The sequence below is a fragment of the Choloepus didactylus genome, chromosome 2, assembly GCF_015220235.1.
Source record: "Choloepus didactylus isolate mChoDid1 chromosome 2, mChoDid1.pri, whole genome shotgun sequence".
Lineage (NCBI taxonomy): Eukaryota > Metazoa > Chordata > Mammalia > Pilosa > Megalonychidae > Choloepus > Choloepus didactylus.
The window spans coordinates 138084958-138108093 of NC_051308.1; the positions used below are offsets into that span (position 1 = coordinate 138084958).

Sequence of the window (23136 nt, forward strand, 5' to 3'; positions counted from 1 at the left end):
ATTTTATAAGTTATATAACTTAACAATTTTTATTTTAAGCCCCATTCTGTTGGGCTATTCAGTCACTTTGGGCTTGAGCCACATCAATCCCTCTATTCCCCCAATTTATACAAACTTGTTCCAAGGTTTAGGAGGGGGAGATTTGCCCTTTGCCAAAGTGCTGTGGGAGTAGCAGGTATAGATGATACTTCTAGCCTCTGCTCATACTTTGCAACAGTGAATCAGGACAAGACATAGATTTTCTAGTGTGCATTTAATCACCAAAGGACTGAAGATGTCTGGACTTTTATTCTGTAATGTTTCTAAGACTATGCCCATTAAATGCAAACAAAAAGGGAAGAAGTCTTGGCAGAACAGGAGAAGTGGTGCACACTTGATGATCAGATCAATTTAAATATTATTCATGGCATACAGCCTAGTCTGTGCTCTAGGTGTTTCTATGGGCTGGGCTTCTTTGGTCTTCTACTGCTCCACTACATCATTTGCTAATGGATCATCTGGATTGGGAGCACTTAACAAAGCATAGATGGATAGCAGAACTGTGCGGCTCTGCAGGGCTGGGGACCTCTTATCTTTCAAAATGTCTAAACATATTCTTCCCAACTGTCTACACTAGGCTGATATACTTTGGTCATGAAACATACTTTAGGGGCTGCCACTGGGTATTCATCTGGAAGGAGTCATTCAGGCTTAAAAGTCCCTCTCTCAAAGGGGGAATCTTGGGGGACAGCAAAGACCACATAAAAATAACAAGCATTGCTTTCATCTGTTTCTGCTTTAATACTGGGAACTGGTTCTTCCAGAAAATGCTGGGTTTCCTTGATAATCCTGAGGGGCAGCCCAGATATCTTGTCAGATCCTGAGTTTGGCCTCTGGTCTTATCTCCAGCTCCACTCACCTCAAGCACACCTCACCCCACAGTTTTGCATGAGTGTTTTTGTATCTTGATATAAATTCTAGTCAGTGGTAAGAAACCTAAATTGTGCAGCACAGACACACAGTTAAGATAGATGGCCTCCAAGTGACTTAGTTTTCCCAGTTCATCATATTTGTGGAATATAATAAAACTACACAGAAAGCACCAGCAGAGGACAAAGGGGACTGTCTCACAGATCCCCACTTTTGCAAGATCAGTAGACTTATTTCATGGAAAAAGTTTAATGCTATTTTTAACTGTAATAATTATGTTAACATAACATTGGTTTGGAGTGACATATTTTCTAATGTGCATGTAAGTTTTTAAAACAAATTAACTTAGTGAAGCTATTGCCTTCACTTCAAGGATGGAGTCACTCATACTACACTACATTTCTCAATTTTACTTCCACTCTTTAACACTCTCCTTTATTGAAGCTGCAAAGCCTTCTTCTTTCCTTATTATTGAAATAGCAAAGTCTTCTCTGTCTCAGATAAAACATACAATATATCGAGGGAGGAAAAGACTATCTGGATGAAATGACAAAATATTTTAATAATTTTTGTATATATAGTGAAAGCTTGCATACTTCTTATCTTTAATTTTCTTGGCAAGTTATTTAGATATTTCTCCTTGAAGAAAACTTTGTGTTATGACTCTACCTAATATAGAAACATATTTACACTCCAGAGAAAGAAATATACTTCAAAAAAGTTTAGTAAGTCTAAAAAGCAATATAAATGCTTTGATATTTCTTAGAGTACAAGAAGAATTTTAATGGAAAGTTGGTAAATCAAAACACAGTAAAGGTTTGCTAAAATAAACCATACTTAAAAAATATGGAAAGCTGCTTAACAAATGATAGCATCCAGCATTTTCTCATCACTACTGTTCTTTGTTGTTAAGATAAAATAGTTATTCCTTATATTTGTCTTTTGCAAAACAGAATTCTCATTTTTATAGATGAAAAAGCTGAAATCTGGCAGGATAAGAGCTCATCACAAAGTACATGGTGGCCTGTTGCAAAGTCAGGAACATAATATAGGCCTCTGCTGTTTTTTTATGCATTTTTCAACATATACCACAAAAGAATGCTTTATATAATATGCTATAATAAATATCAGGGAACACTCAGCTGAATAAAAACTAGATAATTGACTTTAATTAAGCAAATCATTTAACTCAATATGATAGGTGAGTTAGTTTACTGTCTGATAATTAATTGGGGTAGGTAACACTCTGAGCATACAAATATCCATAACTACAAGTAAATAGAATTGGTGAATCTGTAGAAGATAGCTTCTTAGTAACAGCATGTCTATCACAAAAAAAAAAAAAAAATTGTAGCCTATCACAATTAGATTATAAATGGATATCTGAGCTACTACAACTGATTAGTTGATTTGATGATTTGTTTAAAATCCTAAGGTCACGTACAGAAAATTAGAACTTTTAAAGAAATAGTTTAATTTCAAGCAAAATAAGCAATATAAAATTATTTTTACATCTAATAATTAGAGTTTCTGTTTTTAAAATTCTCTAAAGTCATTTATACAACTATTGACAAAGGCAATGCCAGGCATTTCTCAAAGATGTTTCCCAAAATTCTATAGTGATGGAAATAATCTCTTCAACTACCATTTCATTGAAAAAAGGAATTCTAGTGATTCTTTTGTCAAAGATTAGAAGGTATATTAGAAAACTGCATATGTGCCCTAGTTCATCCCTATATCGTAAGGTAGCTGTGTCACTAAAAGGAAGGAAACTATGCAGAGAACAGCACATTCTTAAGCACACAGCCAATGTTTACTAAACCATTTATTTCCTCCATTTTTTTTTTTTTACTCTATTCAATAGCCTACAAATAGTTAATAATTATTTACTATGTGCCAGGTAGCCTTGTTAGGCTTTAGGAATAAAAATAAGGATGATATGGCAAAAACTCCAAGCTATCAAAAACGTGTTTTTATCTTTGTTACCTCTATAGTCTCAGATCCTAGAACAGTACCTGGTATATGTAAGAGTCTAATAAGATATTTATTAAATGAATAAGGAATGAAAAAAATAAGTGAATGCAAGATGTGTGGAAGAATATTTACAATATGGCCACCTTATTAAATAAGATAATCTGCTTAGATTTTTTAAAACAGTGCTTGAAATGTGGTATAAATACTTTATAATTGCTAGCAATTATTATCATTCTCACTTTTCTTCTCCTCTGCTAATGGTCTCTTCATCCTTTCCTCTGAGTACCTTCTTGCTACTTCATTTCTGCATATTCATAATTAAAGTTGTCTCCTGGCCTGCCATAACACCTCTTGCTTCTTGGTAACTTCGTGCTCATCTTGGAGCTTTAGCTCCTGAAGTGATGTGTGTTTATCCATTTGTATTTTGCAATTTGAATTCCTACAAGGAGACTACTACTGGCTTGGCTGTTTGGTCAAAACATCTCCATGGCAGGCCCTCTTAAGTGTGAGTGGACAGTCTCTAGTCTGAGTGTTTATAAGATAGATGTCATCCTGTTCAAATCAGCAGAGATCAGGGTGGTGTGTGGGTTCTATGATATAGAATATTCTGTGTCTATCCTTGGCTGTGATTTCCTCTGTGCTAGTAAAATTCTCAGGCAGGTTTTAGCCACAGAGCAGCAGAAATATTTATTGAAAACTCTGGATTCATGTAGTGCTTAGAGACACAAAAAACTCTGAGCTAGCAGTAGTAAATGAAAGAAAGCCTCTTTTCTCATAACTTCCAGTCCAAATCCCAAGGAGTGTTTGATTTAACAACCTTGAGTCTCTGCCCATTCCTGAATCAATGAATAATTGAGGCCTGGAGAGAGGAAGGGATAGAGTACTCTGATTGGAGAGAACTCCATGTTGTGCTCAACCCTTGAGCCAGGAGATCGGTTCAGATCCACCTGAACCACGAGGCTGAAATGGAACAGCAGCTGTCCTTCAAAGAGCAGCTGGAGAGAATTAATACTTGACTTAGTAGCATTGGCTTATAAAAACATAGTTTCTTTTAAAAGAAATATTGTTTGTTACATTTAAAAATATAATCTTATTGACACTTAGTTTACTGGCCTTCGATGGAGTTTACAAAATAATTCCTCAATTATTTATCACACCAAACAGCCTCCCTGTGGTAATTTAAATACAGTGAACTTCAGAGAAAACCTGCTAAACGATAGAAATCTGTTTATTGTGTCAGAGATACAAAAATGAGTAGGATATAATCCCTGGCTTCAAATAGTTTTCCAGACTAAAGAGAAATACAGAATAACAAGATAATTTCAATACAAGGTAACAAATGCAATGACTGAGGAGGTCCATTTACGGTTTGGAGGGAGAGTGTGATGCAATGAAGGAAACAGAGACAGATCTGTCTGGCAGGTGGGGGGATAGCGATAGGGTCAGGAAAGGATTCATGAAAAACAGACCCATGCTCTGGATAGGATTTGAAGGATTAAATAGGAGTTAAGGAAATAAAGAGGAATCTGGATGAACAACAGCATGAAATTAAAAACATCAAGGTGTTCAGGCATGGAGGGTGCATCAGTGGGTGGAGGAAGATGAGGTTTGGGAGGAGAGCAGGACCTGGTGATAAATCCTGTGCAAAGGAAGCTGCATTTTATTCATATACTTGAATTGGGATATTTTAAAAGCATTTTTCACAGGGCAATGTAACTTCTTTATTCACTTGAGCTGGAAAACAGCTGTGATGTATCGGCAGTTGAAGATATTGGCTGTTTCATAGGGCTTGCTGCAGAATCGTGAAGGAACACTTTCATTGCATTAAAACACAGTACATCAATTATTAGACTCCTTAGTGTCATATGAATTTATAGTGTGATAAAAAGAGCTAAAAATACAAAATACAGTATTTATAAAACTAAACAGAATCTTTGCTATTTCGTATAATTTACGTTTTTTTTTCCAATGCTTTCCCCAGATAATAAATCGTTGATGAAAAGTGTGGTTTTTGTAGGAAATAAAATGAAGAGTTTTGAGGGATCCTTTCTCTTAGATTCTCAGTTGTGACTTTAATGATGACTTCCAAGGCATGGATTTTTTTTTTCTTTTTCTAGTGTTGTCCAGTTTAAATGACAGGTCTACCTAACAAAACAAGATCTGATTGTGTTTTCATTTTTGATTAGGTATAAGTAAAAGGCTATAATGCTCTTAATTTTCTATATGCTTGTAACAGGAAAAAGTTGTCAAGGGCACATATTCCTGTTGTTAGTACTTTGTACTTTATAAAATCAATGCGTGCTATGTTCACTATAATCAACTGACGCATGCTTTTCATGATAAATCAGGAAAAATTTCACTATCAGAACATTAAAATATAACTTTTTTTCTTAAATGCTTCCATATTTTTAACTGTAATATAGTATTCACTATTTCTAACTGCCAATGGGTTTACTCTTTTAAATATTCTCCTAAAAGTTGAAGAAGATTGTTGACTGATTTGCATCATGGGAACATGGGGTCAAGTATAACAGTAACATTCAGCAAATGATTGCTTTATTACTTACACAGCACAAAGGGTCCAAAAGAGCAGGAGAAGAGGTCCATCATGGCTGGCCTCCCGGGGAGGCTAACTGCTCACCTCAGGGTTGGTGGATGACAGCTCCACATACCCCACTTCAAATCTGATAGGAGAGACAAATTCATGCTGCCAAAAATGGTAATTTATATTATGCAATGGGGAGGGGGCCCTGTCATTGAGAATTATTGCCCTGATAAGCAACTGGAGCCTCTTATTCCTGGTTTTCAGTTTCATGATATGGTCTGGCCTCCAGGCTGCAGAATGGAAACAGACTGAAACATCTGAGCACAATAGAAAAAGAGATGTGGGGGCAGACAGTATGAGGAGGCTGCTTAGCATATGTCTGTGACTTCCCCAGCAAAGGTAGTTTTATTTGAAAATTTTTATAGTAATTAACATAATTTAGGGAATGTTTCAGGGAAGGTTATCCTTGTGGAATAGTCTTGGTTGTGCCCATTTATATGAGATTGAACAAACTGTAATTGAATATTTACCTATCAAGAAATATGTAGTAAAAACCCAAGAATGCCTACATATTTGAACTGAAGCAAAATTTAGATACTGGCTTTACAAATACTGTTGTAGAAAACACATGCACATGTGCACACACACATTCACATACAAAGAAATATATATGTCCCTCACTCTGAGATGTAACTTATAACCGGAAGTCTGTCTCAATTAGAGTCTATTTCCAATTATTATAGATATCCTCATATATGCATGATTAGATAATATTCCACTACCATTAACAAGAGATTAATTTAATAATTCATAATTTTAAGTTTTCAATGATTGCCCAAAGTTTATATTTATATATATATAAGCTGTGTTACTCTAAGCTTCAACTATCGGGGTAAATATGAGATGACACTAATGGAAATCATCAAAATTCAGCTGTCATTTTCCCAATCCCCAATTGCAAAATGCAGGATTTCATGTTCCCATCCGAATTCTAATTATCTTTGGTAATCTTTAAGGGGTATCATAAGAGAGCTCAGCACAGTCCCCTCATGTGCTTTCTTTCTGGTCCCCTATCAATGTCTACTGCCCTCAAAACCATTTGAACATGGCACCTCATCAATGTTGCTGTTGATAGCACCACTGCAACATCACTGATCATGCCAAATGCCTTGTCTCCTGATAATTTCAAAGGGGCAAACAGAGTCTCAAGCAGCAGTATGTGCCTGGAATTCTTGATTTACCAAAGCCTATCTGTTTTCTACACAGACTTAGGGAAAGACGGTCAATCTCCCATGTTGAGTCACATTTCTATCTGTATTTCTTGCATGTGTCCCCATGTTCACAAAACTTGTCATGAAATCAGACAATTGGGCATCTTTGTGTGGTCTTTGTCTCCCTACGGCCCCAGACGGGAGTACATGGGGTATTGTGAAATACAGTTTTGTAAAAATCCACATTTTCCTCTTCTTTCCTCTTTCCTGCCAAGTACTCACAAATTAGAACAAAATAAAAATTCCAAATAGACAGATGAAATTCTTTCTCATATTTCTTAAGTAACCCCCAAATCTCTCTTGAAAAGTGATTCTTTGTGCCCTGATACAACAATTGAGCAAAAGTGCCAAAACAGGCTAAATTGACATATAGAATCAAGCTGGAACCTCTGCTATATCCACAAGTCTTGAAAAAAAAATATAGACAAAACATTTCTGGTATCTGCATAAAATGTATTTCCTCAGTGGAATTATAACTTCCTTAAAAGTAGATGCCTAGTCCATTTTCATGTTCTCAGTTTCTGGGAAGAGTTCAAGAACATAGTAGTTGTTCAACAAATAATTTAATGATTTAAATGTAAAAAGAATCTAAGATATTATCAGAAGCTGAAGATTTGTAGTAGTTTCACATTTTTATTTTGTCCTGTCAGTCAACACACTTACATGGCTGATCTAATTTAAGTATAAATAGCTGTAATATTCAGATATATTTTAGCTATTCATCATCTTTATCACCAGACAAGGTAGCTTGCTTGGTTATCAGACATTTGTATTACTTTTGACTTTAGTGATGGATTAATTAATAAATGGTTAATTTAGCAAAAGCCTAAAAACTGGTATCCATTTATACAAATCAGAAAGAGTGGATTGGTAGGTTTCATGCTCCTAATCTCAAAAATAATTGTCATTTTATAGTTCACAGATTTACACTTTAATCAGTGAGAATAATCTTCTTCCTACTGAAATGGTACCAACTTTCCAACTTTCCCAAAGATTCCTGCCATAGAAACTGGATAGATTTTAAAGGAAAAAGAGTGTTCTTTTTGGCATCTTAAATTGACGCTTTGCTTTCAATTTTTTAAATTTTGAAATGTGGTCAAACTGGCAAATAAATTTCAGAAATAATACAAAGAACATCTTTTGAGCAAGTTATGGTTTAGTGAGCAAATTATAAAAATAAGGGTATTTTCCTTCATAAATAGCCAACACCAGAAAACTCAAATTAATTCATTATTACAGACAAATCCCCTAATAAGTATTGTTCAAGTTAATGAAGTGTCCCAATAATTCCATTGTATCTTCTATTTCTGTTAGCTGCTAGTTCATCATAAGGAAAAGCTTTCTTTTCTTCCCAATTATTATGTATCATCTATCTATCAATAATCTATAGCTGATCTATTTATCATCCATCTATGTATCTATCCAATTACTATGGAAACTTATTTTATTTAAAGGGTTATAACCTGTTACTATTATGATTTATGTTCTAATTGTCCCAGATTAAGCCAGTGGAAGGCCCTTTTGAGCAACATCTGTGTCCTGTTGGCAAGCCACCATCACTATATGAGCACCTTCTTATTTTTCGACACAACAAAAATTTCCAGGCTCATCTTGTACTTTCTCTGCCCTGGCCCTGATATCAGTCATTTCTTCAAGGAGCCCTTGTTCCTTGTAATGGAGAATAGTGTTTCAAAACTAAGATACAGGCAGTAGGTATGTTCATTAACATTAGGGCATTGCTTCCTGTTGACCTCAGTGCTGGGAGAATATATGAATGGATGCACACACACATACACACACACACATGTGCATATATATTTATACATGCATATGCATACACAGCACACATACCTACATATATCTTTTTATATCTATCTCTATGAATTAAAAGCCATGAATTCGCAACAGTATCTCCAACTCTAATTCAGCACCACAGGGTCCATTATAATTGTTTCCCTTTTCTTATTTGTTATTTCTTTCTCCAACAATAAGAAACCTAGTTCTCAAATTCCACATTGTATTTGCTTATTTGATCAAACATTGCTATATGTAACCAATCTCCTATTGTCATCATCACCACCTCCCTGCCATCCTCCTTCCCCTACCCCATTACTACTTTGTGGTTGCCCTCAAAACTTTTTAGGTTCTGAAACCCTATGCCAAGCTGCCAACATGAGCCCCTTGATGGACACTGCCCCCTTCACTGCACAGATGTCAACCTTGTTCAGATTCACCTAATGACTTTTGGATTAACTTGCTGTTTGAAAGAAGGAGGGAAAGAGTGAAACAAGCAAAATGGAAGGAAGGAGGGAAGGGAAGAAAGAAAGAAGAAAGGAATAAGTTGGTAATTAAAGAGTCATAGAACTGTGAATTCATATCCATTTGAAAACAGGTATTCAGGAAGCTTTTATGTATTGTGTGTTTCCTTTATTCATCCTATTCTTTTTTAAATGTAAGGCTAAATAAATATTTGTAAGAACAAAGCGTCTTGATGGAAAACATGAAAATCATTAAAATTTTGGACACATCTATGTAAAACTACAAGTAGAAATTAAAAATGAGTGTTTTTAAGTTTATTTTATCTTTACAAAAATGCTTTGTATAAATTATTGTAACTATTAAAAACATGTTTTATCTTATTGTGCAGAAATAATTTAAAAGAAAAGCTTAAGGATATATTAAAAGATTGGCAGAAATGCAATACTTTGATTTTTCCAGATTGGTGTTACTAGAAAGCCAAACTAAATTCAATTTTTTGGAACAAAAGTGACCTTTTTCCATCATATCTCAACCACAACAGCATAACTCAGAAAGTATCCCCATACTGACAATTATATTTCATCTCTTGATATACTTTATTAAAACCAATATACAGCAAAAAAAACTGTATTAAGTTTCTACCACATTTAATACACTTGTTAGCTGATGTGGATCTTATAAAGATGGTTAAGAAATGTTTTACGTTTTATAGCCTGCAGGAGTTTAAATTTGGAAACAAAAATTTGTAATGAGACGGAATATGATGTGTGGTACAGGCAATAAGCATTTTAGGAGTCTAGAGGAGAGAAAAAGCACCTCACACTTGGATGATGTGGAAAGACTTCTTACCAGAAGTAGGACTGTGCCAGTTTGGATATACTATGTCTCCCCAAAAGCCATGTTTTATCCAATCTTGCGGGAAATTTGGATTAGGTTGTTTCCGTGGAGATGTGACTCACCCAACTGTAGGTGATAACTCTGAATTATTTCCACAGAGGTGTGGCCTGCCCATTCAGCATGAGTCTTGATTAGTGTACTTTAGTCCTTTTAAAAGAGCCACACAGACCCTCACTGACGCTTGGGAGATGCTAGCCCAGAATTTGCAATGGAGAAGCTGAGACATTTTGGAGAAAGCTGGTTTGAAACCAGAACCCTGGAGCAGACACCAGCCACACGCGTTCCCAGCTGACAGGTTTTCCAGACACCAAAGGCCTTTCTTCAGTGAAGATACCCTATTGTTGATGTCTTAGTTTGGAAAGTTTCATGGGCTTAGGACACTTTGGTAACTTTCTAACCAAATAAACCCCCTTTATAAAAGCCACTTCATTTCTGGTATTTTACATAATGGCAGCTTAGCAAACCAGAATAGGGAATGAAGCTTGGCCTCAATTGTTGATGTAGTATAATCAAAAACTTGGCAGTGATAGAGGTGTCCTTTGTTCTTCATTTAGGGCCCAGGACCACACCTGGTAGTTACAGAGTGGGACCAGTCATGCCTGCACTCTTAGGCTGGGGACTGGTCACACAAGGAAGACCAACCATGGGATTAGGGAGTGAGGCTGTGAGACAGGTCACATCAGCCTATGTCAGCCCATATCAACCCACACCAGCCCACTTCCCTGATTTCTGGGAGGGGAGGGAACTGCAGATTGATTTCAATCATGTGGGCATTGTTTCTGTCAAGCATGTCCATGTAATGAGACCCCATATAAACTTGGGGCACTGGAAGTGCTGATGACCTTCTGCAATTGATAAAATACATCTCTGTGCCAAGAGCATGATGGATTCTCACTCCATGCTGAGAGGACTTGGATGCTTTCCTTTAAGACTCCCCCAGACCTTGCCCCAAGTGTCTCTTCTTTTGGCTTTTTTTTTTTTTTTTAATTGTGATTGTTCACATACCATCCAATTATCCAAAGATCCAAAGTGTACAATCAGTTGCCCCCGGTACAATCATACAGCTGTGCATCCATCACCACAATTAATTTTTGTTCAATTTTTGGAACATTTTCATTACTCCAGAAAAGAAATAAAGGCAAGAAAGAAAAGGAAATTCAAATCCTCCCATATCCCTAACCACCCCTCCTCCATTGTTGACTCGTAGTATTGGTATAGTACATTTGTTATTGTTTATGAAAGCACGTTGAAATACTACTAACTGTAGTATATAGTTTGCAATAGGCATATATTTTTTCCCTATATGTCCCTCTATTATTAACTTCTAGTTGTAGTATCATACATTTGTTCTTGTTCATGAAAGATATTTCTAATATTTGTCCAGTTAATCTCAGACATTGCCCACCACAAGGCTTACTGTTTTATACATTCCTAACTTTTAACCTCCAGCTTTCCTTCTGGTGACATACATGACTCTGAGCTTCCCCTTTCCACCACATTCATGCACCATTCAGCACTGTTAGTTATTCTCACAATGTGCTAACATCACCTCTGTTCATTTCCAAACATTTAAGTTCATCCTAGTTGAACATTCTGCTCATACTAAGCAACCACTCCCCATTCTTTAGCCTCATTCTGTACATTGGTAACATATTTCATGTCTATGAGTTTACATATTATAATTAGTTCCTATCAGTGAGACCCTGCAATATTTGTCCTTATGTATCTGGCTTATTTCACTCAGTATATTGCCCTCAAGTTTTCATCATCAACCCATTTTTTTTTAAGATGGTTTTGTTCACATGCCATGCATTCCATCCCAGTAAACAATCAATTTTTCCCCATATAGTCGCATATTTATGTGTTCACCAACATCACTATCTATATAAGGACATCTACATTTCTTCCACAAAGCAGGAGGAAGAGTCACAGAAGGTAGAGAGGCAAAAGAAAAGGAAAAAAGAAAAAGAAAAAAAAAAGACAGCTAGGAAGCAGCAAAAGGAAAGATAACCTTAGATCAAAGTAAAATAGAGAGTCAGACAACACCACCAATGCCAAGAGTTTCACACCCCTCTCCTATGCCCCCATCTTTTCTGCATTTACCTTGGTATATTGCCTTTGTTACATTAAAGGAAGCATAATACAATGATTCTGTTAATTATAGTCTCTAGTTTATGTTGAGTGTATTTTTCCCCGAATACCTCCCTATTTTTAACGCCTTGCAATGTTGACATTTGTTTATTCTCCCTCATGTAAAAACATATTTGTACATTAATCACAATTGTTGAACACTCTAGGTTTCACTGAGTCATACAGTCTCAGTCTTTATCTTTCCTCTTTTCTTCTGGTGTCCCACATGCTCCTAATCTTCCTCTTTCAACCATATTCATAGTTATCTTTGTTCAGTGTACTTAGATTGCTGTGCTACCATCACCCAAAATTGTTTCCAAACCTCTCACTCCTGTCTTTTCCTATTAGTCTGTAGTGCTCCCTTTAGTATTTCCTGTAAAGCAGGTGTCTTGTTCACAAACTCTCTCATTTGTCTGGTTTGTCAGAGAATATTTTGAACTCTCCCTCATATTTGAAGGACAGTTTTGCCAGATATAGGATTCTTGGTTGGTGGTTTTTCTCTTTCAGTATCTTAAATATATCACACTAATTCCTTCTTGCCTCCATGGTTTCTGCTGAGAAATCTGCACATAGTCTTATTAAGCTTCCTTTGTATGTGATGGATCACTTTTCTCTTGCTGCTTTCAGGATTCTCTTTTTGTCTTTGATGTTTGATAATCTGATTATTAAGTGTCTTGGTGTAGACCTATTCAGATCTGTTCTGTTTGGAGTATGCTGTGCTTCTTGGGTCTGGAATTTTATGTCTTTAATAAGAGATGAAAATTTTCATTGATTATTTCCTTTATTATTGCTTCTGCCTCTTTTTCCTTTTCTTCTCCTTCTGGGACACCAATGATACATACATTCCTGTATTTCATTTTTGCCTTAAGTTGCCAGAGACATTGTTCATATTTTTCCATTCTTTTCCTTATCTGTTCTTTTGTGTGTAGGCTTTCAGGCGACTTGTTCTCCGGTTCCTGAGTGTTTTCTGCTGCCTCTTGAGATCTGCTATTGTATGTTTCTATTGGATCTTTTGTCTTTTGTGTTGTGCCTTTCATTTCCATAGATTCTGCCAGTTGTTTTTTCAAACTTTTGATTTATGACTTATGTACGCCTAGTGTCTTCTTTATAGCCTTTATCTCTTTTGCCACATCTTCTCTAAACTTTTTGAATTGATTTAGCATTAGTTGTTTAAATTCCTGTATCTCAGTTGAAGTGTAAGATTGTTCCTTTGACTGGGCCATAACTTCGTTTTTCTTAGTGTAGGTAGTAGTTTTCTGTTGTCTAGGTGTCTGACCTCCTTGGCCATCCCAATCAGATTTTCCCAGATGAGAACAGCTCAGGTCCCAGAAGGAGGAAATATTCAGTATCCAGTTTCCCTGACGGTGTATCCTAGATGATTGACACACCCTGTGCTTTTCTACCCAGCAGGTGGTGCCTGTCAGCCTGTCACTCCAGACTGGTGTAAGGAGGTGTGGCCTGTGGCTGTTTTCTCCCAGATTCTGTGGTCTGGTTCTAAAAGGAAGGCAGGTAGTAGAGCTGGGCCCCATTGCTTTCCTCTTAGGAAGATATGCCCCCTAGAGAGAGGTCATTTGCATACAAACAAATTCTTTGTTTCTCTGACTCTACTGTGTCCACCCTTGTCTGAGTCAGAGGGCTGCGAGTTTAAAATGACTGAGGCTTTCTCTACTGCAGAGCACTGTTGGCTGAAAATGGTTAAGGCTTTCTCCACTGTGCCAGCCAAGTTGAGAGAAAGAGAAAGGGACAGAAAGCCCCCTTTCAGGGTCAGTCTACAGCCCCCAGATTCACCTGTCAGCAAGAGATAGCACCCAATTCTTTGGGCCCCCTGTCCTGAGACAGATACATCCCCTGACTCTCCAAGGTCAGTCATCACCAAAAGCCTCTGTCTGCTTCTTGGGGATTCATGGTTTGTATTGAGCGGTTAACATTAAAACCCCAGTTGGAGCTGGGCTGAGGTATATTCACTTGTTCAGAGAGTGCTGCTGCCTAGCACCATGAGGCTTTGCAGTTCAGATTGCTGTGAGGGAGGGGCTCTTGGCTTGGGTCCGCAGTTTTTACTTACAGATTTTATGCTGCAATCTTGGGCATTCCTCCCAATTCAAGTTGGTGTATGATGAATGGGCAGTCATGTTTATCTCCCCGCAGTTATTCCAGGTTATTTACTAGTTGTTCCTGTTGTTTATTAGTTGTTTCAGAGGGACTACCTAGCTCCCACTCCTCTCTAATCTGCCATCTTAGCTCCCATCCTATTTGTGTCCTTTAACTAAAATAAAATAATTATAGTACTTTCAGTGAGTTTGGTGAGTCATTCTACCAAATTCAAGGGGATGGTGGGAACCATGGATTTTGTAGCCAATTGCTCAGAAGTGTGGGTGTCCTGGGCCCCAGATTTTGCTACTGGTGCCTAAAAGACAGTTTTGTAGAGTACTGATATTTAACCTGGGCAGTTTGGCTTAACCCTGAGTAGTTAGAGTCAGCAATAAATTGACTAACTTACTGCAATCTTTGCAATTGGTGTCAGAACTGTTTTGGGGAATCTCACAGGGGTTTCTGCAAAATATTCTAGTTGACTTCTTTCTTTGTAAAGTAATATATGTCATCAAAGTAAATATATTTTTATAATGAGATGATTAAAAGATAGAAACTTTAAATTAAAGAACCATTCAAACTTTGTGTTGATATTGTTTAAATAGTTGATCTGTTCTAAAAAGTTTCTAAAAATAATTATGTACCAGAAAGAATACTTTATGATTCTTTTAAAAAATGGTTCTTTATTTGAACAAAACTTACTCTGACATCTGATTATGATAAATGAATGTTACATTAATCTTTTCTTTTCCCACAGTCATTATTTTTAATTATCATAATGTTTTCATCTTGTCACACCTCTTTTATGTGTTTGTTATAGCCATGAACAACTTTCTTACCAGACATTAAAATAATTTCCATCTTGGTTCTTTTTCTCTCATCACAGTATGGATTAATCCCTAATTTTTAGTCAGTTTTTCAGAGGCATATGAAATGATTAGCTGTAAGTTCAGGGCTCATGTAATTTGTGTGTATGTGTTTGTGTGTGTTCATAGTTTTGCTGGTAGGAGAGTGATAAAAGAAATAGAGAACATTCTGAACAGGATAAACAAGAATAAGAAGAAAAGAAGGAAGGAAGTAAGTCTTTACCTTTTTAGGTGTTGCCATTGTTTTTTCTGGTTAAAATATTCATTTATATTAAGATGGTGTTAATTTAGCATGAGAAATTTCAAAATTATTACCATGGTATAAGGGCAATGATTTCTACAGTATAATGTTTGAGACAATACAATCATGTGATGTAAGAAAAATTAGTAGACAATTTGTAATACAATTTTAGATTTACAGATTAATTGAGCAGATAGTAGAGTTCCATGTATCCATCTCACTCCCACTCCCAACCCCCAAAGTTTCCCCTATTATTAACATCTTGCATTAATATGGTACATTTGTTATAATTAATGAACCAATAATGATACATTGCAATTAACTCTAGTCCATAATTTGCATTAAGTTTCACTCTTTGTGTTATGCACATTCATTTGAGTTTTAAAGAAAGATTTTAGAAATAATTCCCCAAAACCACAGAAGTCATCTCATTGTTGTCTACTTTACAAAAACAAAGATTAAAACATTTTTTCCCATAAGATGTGTGATTGAACTTAGTATAAAATTATTTTAATACTGTATAGGAACTGTACTGTTCTGATAAACAGATCTTCACATAACATAAAAATGTCACTGTTGATGTCTTCAATATTGGTTGAAAAAAAGAAAAAAATTGACTATTATCTTGAATTTTATCCCTAGAGGACTCCTTCAATTGATCTATTTATACAAATGGAGTACTGAAACTAGAGTTTTGGGTTACATCTTTTTCACTTCTTAATTAACAAAAAATATATTCCATTTCAACCTCAGTGGATATTTAGTTCATATTTTTCCTAACCAAAGACAATATAATTTCTACCATTATAAACCAACATAATTGTTAGGCAAAACTCCCCACCCCCAACACATACACAACACACTCAGATGCTCTCCCAAAACAGACATGACTGTTTACATAAAACCCACTCTTAGCTAACAGTCTAAGAACAAAAACAAAAATTCTCCATAATGTAATAACCTCCCTAATGTCAACTCCTTATCTTACCCTTAGCATCCCTGACCTCAACAACTTATCTTAACCTGACATCAACTCCTTATCCTACCCTGAGCAAACCAATCCCCTGATTCAACTCCTTACTTCTCTATCTTACCCACCAACAATTATTCCCCCAACACCCTCCCAAAAAGCTATCAAACTGTACTCCACCTTTGTTTGGGGTTGTTGCCACTCTTAGGCTTCAGCCCACCTGCACATGGCTACAATAAAACTTCCTCCAATTGACCTTTGATCTCTTCTCTTCCCAGTCAGAAAACCTAACAATAATGAAATAGAAGCTCATTATCTTAAACTCAAATTAAGGATCATCATTTTTCCCATCACTCTGCTTTTTTGCTAAGGCTGAATTTCAGCCTAAATAAATTTAGATATTTAGATATTTATTTAGAAATTATGTATCTATATTCCATGATGAAAAAAAATATAGTAAGAGGTATAAGGACTACTTATTTGAGTGTGAGGCAGCACAAAGCAGTGAGATCAAGAGAACGCCAGTCAGTGTTATTTAGGTTATATTAGAACTAGATGCACGATTGCAAATGTTGAAATAAATTTAGTAATCACAATAGTAACTTTTTTATAAGAGAAATTGTGGGTTTACAGAACAATGATGCATAAAATACAGGGTTCCCATATACCACCCTATAATTAACAACTTGCAATGAAGTGCGACATTTGGTACAATTGATGAAAGCACATTTGTATAACTGGATTATTAACTGTAGTATATGATTTAACTCGGTTCACTGTGTTGTGGAGTTGTTTTAGTTTGCTAAAGCTGACTAAATGCAATATACAAGAAATGAGTTGATTTTTACAATGGAAATTTACTAACTTAAAAGCTTGCAATTCTGAGGCCATGAAAATGTCCAAATCAAGGGATCAACAGCTTGATACCAGAACTCTGAAGACAGGCCACTGGCTTCCTCAGCTCCTCTGTCACTTGGGAAGGCAAATAGGGTGTCTGCTGGTCTCTGCCTTCCCTCCTGGGTTTTGTTGCTTACAGATTCTGGCTTCAGTGGCTTCCTCTCTGAGCTTCTGCATGTTTCTCACTTTTAACTTCTGTCTCACTTAGCTTCTATTTATCTTTCCAAGCTTCTCTGGCTTTTCTCTTTCAATTTCTCTGGGGCTTTAGTCTGTCAGTTTCTCTCTGTCTTTTATAAAGGACTCCAGTAAGAGGATTAAGATCTACCCTGAACAAGGTTGGTTACAACTCAAGATCCTACTCAAGAAAAGATCCTATCTATGGTGGATACACACCCGCAGGAATGGATTGACTTTAAGACCATACTTTTCGGGGTCCATAAAGCCTCCAAGCCATCACAACAGTTCCATGGAATTTTTTTTTTATTTTATTCTGGTGACATGTATACAACCTAAAATTTCCTCTAGTAATCACATTTAAATATATAATTCAGTGTTGTTAATTACATTCAAAACGTTGTGCTACCATCACCACCATCCATTACCAAAACTTTTTCATCATTTCAAATAGAAATTCTGTACATCTAAGCCTTAACTTCCTACTCCCTATCACATTCCTGTCCACTGGTAACCTATATTCTAGATTCTGACTCTATGAGTTTGTATATTCTAATGATTTCATATCAGTTAGATCAAAGAATGTATGTCCTTTTCTGTCTGGCTTATTTCACTCAACATGATGTCTTCAAAGTTCATCCATGTTGTTTCATGTATCAGGACTCCATTCCTTTTCACAGCTGAATAATATTCCGTTGCATGTATATACCACATTTTGTTTATCTTTTCATCAGTTGATGGGCACTTGGGATGCTTCCATCTTTTGGCAATTGTGAATAATCCTGCTATGACATTTTGTATGCAACTACCTGTTTGAGTCCTTGCTTTCAATTCTTATGGGTGTATACCTAGAAGTGGGATGCCAGATCATATAGTAATTATATACTAAACATTCTGGGGGACTGCCAAATTGTCTTCTACAGTGGCTACATGATTTTACATTGCACCCAGCAATGAATGAGTCTTTCTATTTTCCACATCTTCTTAAACATTTGTAATTTTCAAATTTTAAATAGTAGCCATTCTAATGGGTATAAAATGGTATCTCATTATGGTTTTTATTTACCTTTCCTTAATGACTAATAATTTTGAGCATCTTTTCATGTGCTTTTTGGCTATTTGTATATCTTATTTGGACAAATCTCTATTCAAGTCTTTTGCCCATTTTTTTTTTTAAATCGGATTGTTTGTCATTTTGTTGTTGAAGTGAAAGATTTCTTTATATATTCTGGATAATAAACCTTTATCAGATATGTGCTTTCCAAATATTTTCTCCCATTGTTTTTGTTGCTGTTTTACTTTCATGGCAAAATCCTGTGATGCACAATATTTTAAATTCTGATGAGATCCCATTTATTTGTTTTTTTCTTTTGTTATTTGCACTTTGGGTGTGAAGTCTTCATTGCCTAATACATGGTTCTGAAGGTGCTTCTATAGGTTTTCTTCAGAAGTTTTAGAATTCTGGCTCTTATATTTAGGTCTATGATCCATTTTGAGTTTTGTTTCATTTTGTTTTGTTTTTCCTTATGGTGTGAGGCAGGGGCCCACCTGCACATGGAGATCCAGCTTTCCCAGCACCATTTGACAAAGAGACTATTTTTTCCCAGTTGAGAAGTCTTTGCTGCCTTGTCCAAAATCGATTGACAATAAATGTGAGAATTGAACTCTCAATTCAATTCCAGTGTTCTATATGTATGTCCTTGTCTTAGTACTATGCTGTTTTGATTATTATGGTATTGTGATAAGTTTTAAGATTGGGAAGTGTGAGTCTGCAAACTTCATTATTTTCCAAGATGGCTTTGGCTATTGAGCACCACTTACTCCTCCATATAAACTTGATGATTGGCTTCTTTATTTCTGCACTCAGGTTGTTAGAATTTTATTGGGATATCATTGAATCTGTAAATTGCTTTGGGTAGAATTATTATGTTAAAATTTAGTCTTCCAACCCATGGATATGTAATGTCTTTCTATTTATTTAAGTCTTCCTCAATTTCTTTTAGCAATGTTTTGCAGTTTTCTGTGTACAAATCCTTTACATCCTTGGTTATATTTATTCCTAAATATTTGATTCTTTTAGTTGCTACTGTAAATAAAATTTTTTTCTTGATTTCTTCTTCTGATTGTTCATTACTAGTATATAGAAATGCTATTGGTTTTGGAGTGTTATCTTGTAACCTGCCACTTTGCTGAACTCATTTATTAGCTCGAGGAGCTTTTTTGTTGATTTTTCAGGATTTTCTGTGTATGGGATCATGTCACATGAAAATAGGGATGTTTTACTTCTAACTTTCCAACTTAGATGCCTTTTACTTCTTTTTCTTACCTAACTGCTCTGGCTAGAACTTCTGGTACAATGTTGAATAATGGTGGTGACAGTGGGGATCCTCCTCTCATTCCTGACCTTAGAGGGAAAGCTTTCAACCTTTCACCAGTAAGTACAATGTTAGCTTTGGGTTTTTCATATATATCCCCCTTATCATTGTGAGGAAGTTTCCTTCTATTTCTAGTTTTCTAAGTGTATTTTCCAAGAAGGTGAGACATTTGTCAAACGCCTTTCTGTGTCAATTGAGATGGTTATGTGGTATGTTAATGTGGTATGTTACATTAATTGATTTTCTTATGTTGAGCTACACTTGGATACCTGGGATAAATACCACATTATCGTGTATAATTATATTAATGAGTTATTGGATTCAATTTGCAAGTATTTTGTTGAGGATTTTTGCATCCATATTCATAGAAAATATTTGTCAGCAATTGTCTTTCCTTGTGGTATCTTTATCTGACTGGTATTAAGGTGACGGCCTCATAGAATGAAGTAGGGAGTCTTCTCTCTTCTTCCACATTTTGGAAGAATTTGAGCATGACTGGTGTAAATTCTTTTTGGAATGTTTGATAAAATTACCCTGTAAAGCCATCTGATCCTGGCCTTTTCTTTGGTGACAGGTTTTTTGTTTATTGATTCATTCTTTTTAGTAGTTAGTGGTTTATTGAGATATTCAAATTCTTCTTTAGTCAGTTTAGGTACTTTGCATGTTTTTCAGGAATTTGTCCACTTTATTTAGGTTATCTAATTTGTGGGCATACAATTGTCCGTAGTGATCCTCTTGTAGTCCTTTTTATTTCAATGTTGCCAATAATAATGTCCCTCTTTTCATTTGTAATTTTAGGTATTTTTCATTTTTTCTTTATCCATTAGATAAAGTTTTGTCAATTTTACTGATCTTTTACAAGAACGAATGCTGTGTTTGTTGATTCTCTCGCTTTTTTTTTTTTTTTTTACTTTTTTTTACTTTTTTTTTCATTTATCTCCACTCTAATCTTTGTTATTTCCTTCCTTCTGCTCTCTTGGAGCTCAGTTTGCTCTTCCTTTTCTGGTTCTGCTTGTTCTGAAGTATGTCTCTGATTTGAATTCTTCCTTCTTTTTAATGTAAGCATTTAGAGCTTTAAATTTTTCTGTCAGCACAGCCTTCACTGCATTGCATATGTTTTGGTAAGTTGTATTTTCATTTTCATTTGCCCAAAATACTTCCTAATTTCACTTCTGATTTCCCCTCTACAATCCATTGGTTGTTTAAGAGTATGTTCTTTAAGTTCCATATATTTGTGAATTTTCCCTTTCTCTATTACTGATTTCTAGCTTCATTCCATTGTGGTTGGAGAATATACGTTGTATGATTTCAATATTTTTTGAATGTTTGAGACTTGTTTTGTGACACAAATTATGGTCTTTTTAGGAGAATGAGCCATGTACATTCTAGAAGAATGTGTATTCTGTTTTTGTTGGATGTAATGTTCTTTATATGTCTGTTAGGTCTACTTGCTTTAGCATATCATTCAAGACCTTTTGATCTTCTAACTAGATGTACTATCCATTATTGAGAATGATGTATTAACATCTCCTACTATTAGTGTAGAACCATCAGTTTCTCCCTTAAAATCTGTCAGTATTTGCTTAATGTATTTTGGGGCTCTGCTTTAGGTGCATATATATTTATAATTGCTGCATCTTCCTGTTGAATTAAACCCTTTGTCAGTATGTAATGATCATCTTAGTCCCTCATAAAAGTATTTGACCTACTGTCTATTTTACCTGATATCCCTGTAACCATTCAAACTCTCTTTTTATTACTACTTGCATGGCATATCTTTTTCCATCTTTTCACCATCAACCACTTGTATCTAGGATTTTTAATGTGAATCTCTTGCAGACCACATATACTTTGATTGTGCTTTTTTATTCATCCAGCCAATCTCTGTGTTTTGATTGGAAAGTTTAATCTATTTACATTTAAAGTCATTGCTGATAATACAGGACTTTCTTCTGCCATTTGGTTAGTCTTTGTAAGATTTAAACCATTTCATCCCTCACCTCCATTAAAGCCTACTTTTAAATGTATTTCCTTTCTTGTGTGGTACCCTATTGTGTGCCTTCTCATTTCTATCTGAAGATATTTTTCATCTGTTTTCCTTGTGGTTACCATGGGGTTAAAAATTTAACATCTTAAATATATATCAATTATATATGTTTTGATACCAATTAACTTCAAAGGTGTGCACATATACTTTCCCTATAAACTTTTGTCTCACCATCATTTTTTGTACTTGTTACCACTTATATCTTTGTACATTTTATGTCCAAAAACAAAGATTTTTTCATTATTTTTTGTGCATTTGCATTTTAGCACCTGTAGGAAGTAAGAAGTAGAGTGATATATCAAACAACACAATACAATATTTATAATTACCCAAATGGTTACCTTACTGCAGGTCTTTATTTCTTTATGCTGTTTTGAATAACTGTCTAAGGTCCTTTCCTTGCAGTCTGAAGAACTCCCTTTAACATTGCTTGTAGGGCAGGTCTTGTGGTGATGAACTCTTTCAGCTTTTGCTTATCTGAGAATATCTTAATTTATCCCTCGTTTTTGAAAGTGTCACATTTTATATAAGTTTCTTGGATGGCAGTTGTTTCCCTTCAGCAATTTAAGTGTTTCAATCCACTGCTTTCTTGCCTCCATGGTTTCTAATCTTACTGGGATTCTTGTGTATGTAACCTGTTGCTTTTCTTTTGCAGCTTTCAGAAATCTCTTTGTCTTTTGCATTAGATAGTGTAATCAATACATGATGTGATGTATTTTTCTTCATCTTTATCTTGTGTGCTGGTTTGCATCTGTAATGTACCCCAGAAAAGCCTATGTTCTTTTAATCCAATCTTGTGGGGGCAGATCTATTGTGGGTTTCCATAAAGATGTGACCCCACCCATTCAAGATGGGTCTTAATCCCCTTGCTGGAATCCTCTATGAGAAGATAAAAGGCAGAGACATTTTGAAGAGACCCAAGAGGAGCTAAGAAATAAATGCCCAGAGAAGTTTGGAGAGGGAGTGCCATTTCAAAACTAGAGCAGGCAGAGAAAGACCAACAGATATCATCATTTGCATTCCCACATGACAGAGGAATCCTGGGTGCCAGCAGCCTTTCCTCCAAGAAGGTATCATCTTGTTGCTGCCTTAATTTGGACATTTTCATGACCTTAAAATTGTAACTTAATAAATCCCTATTGATAAAAGCCAACCCATTTCTGGTATATTGCATTCCAGCAGCTTCAGCAAACCAAAACATGCTGTTTTGTGTTCTGAGCTTCTTGGATGTGCATATTCACGTCTTTTGCTAAGAGTGGGAAGTTCTCTGTCATTATGTCTTTGACTATTCCTTCTTCCCCTTTGTCTCTTTCTTCTCCTTCTGGGAACTCCATAACACTTACATTCATGTTCTTGATGGTGTCCCATAGCTGTCTTAGCCTATTTTACCTTTCAATATTTCTATTTCTTTTTTCTTTCTGCTCCTCAGCTTGACTCATCTCAACTATCATGTCTTTAAGTTCATTAATTCTTTCCTCTGACACCTCCAATAT

General features: G+C 35.6%; 1 pseudogene; it reads right to left on the minus strand.

Annotated features, from left to right (window-relative positions):
* Positions 1–390: 390 nt before the first annotated feature.
* Positions 391–23136, minus strand: part of LOC119513453 — an 81057-nt pseudogene continuing 58311 nt past the window's right edge.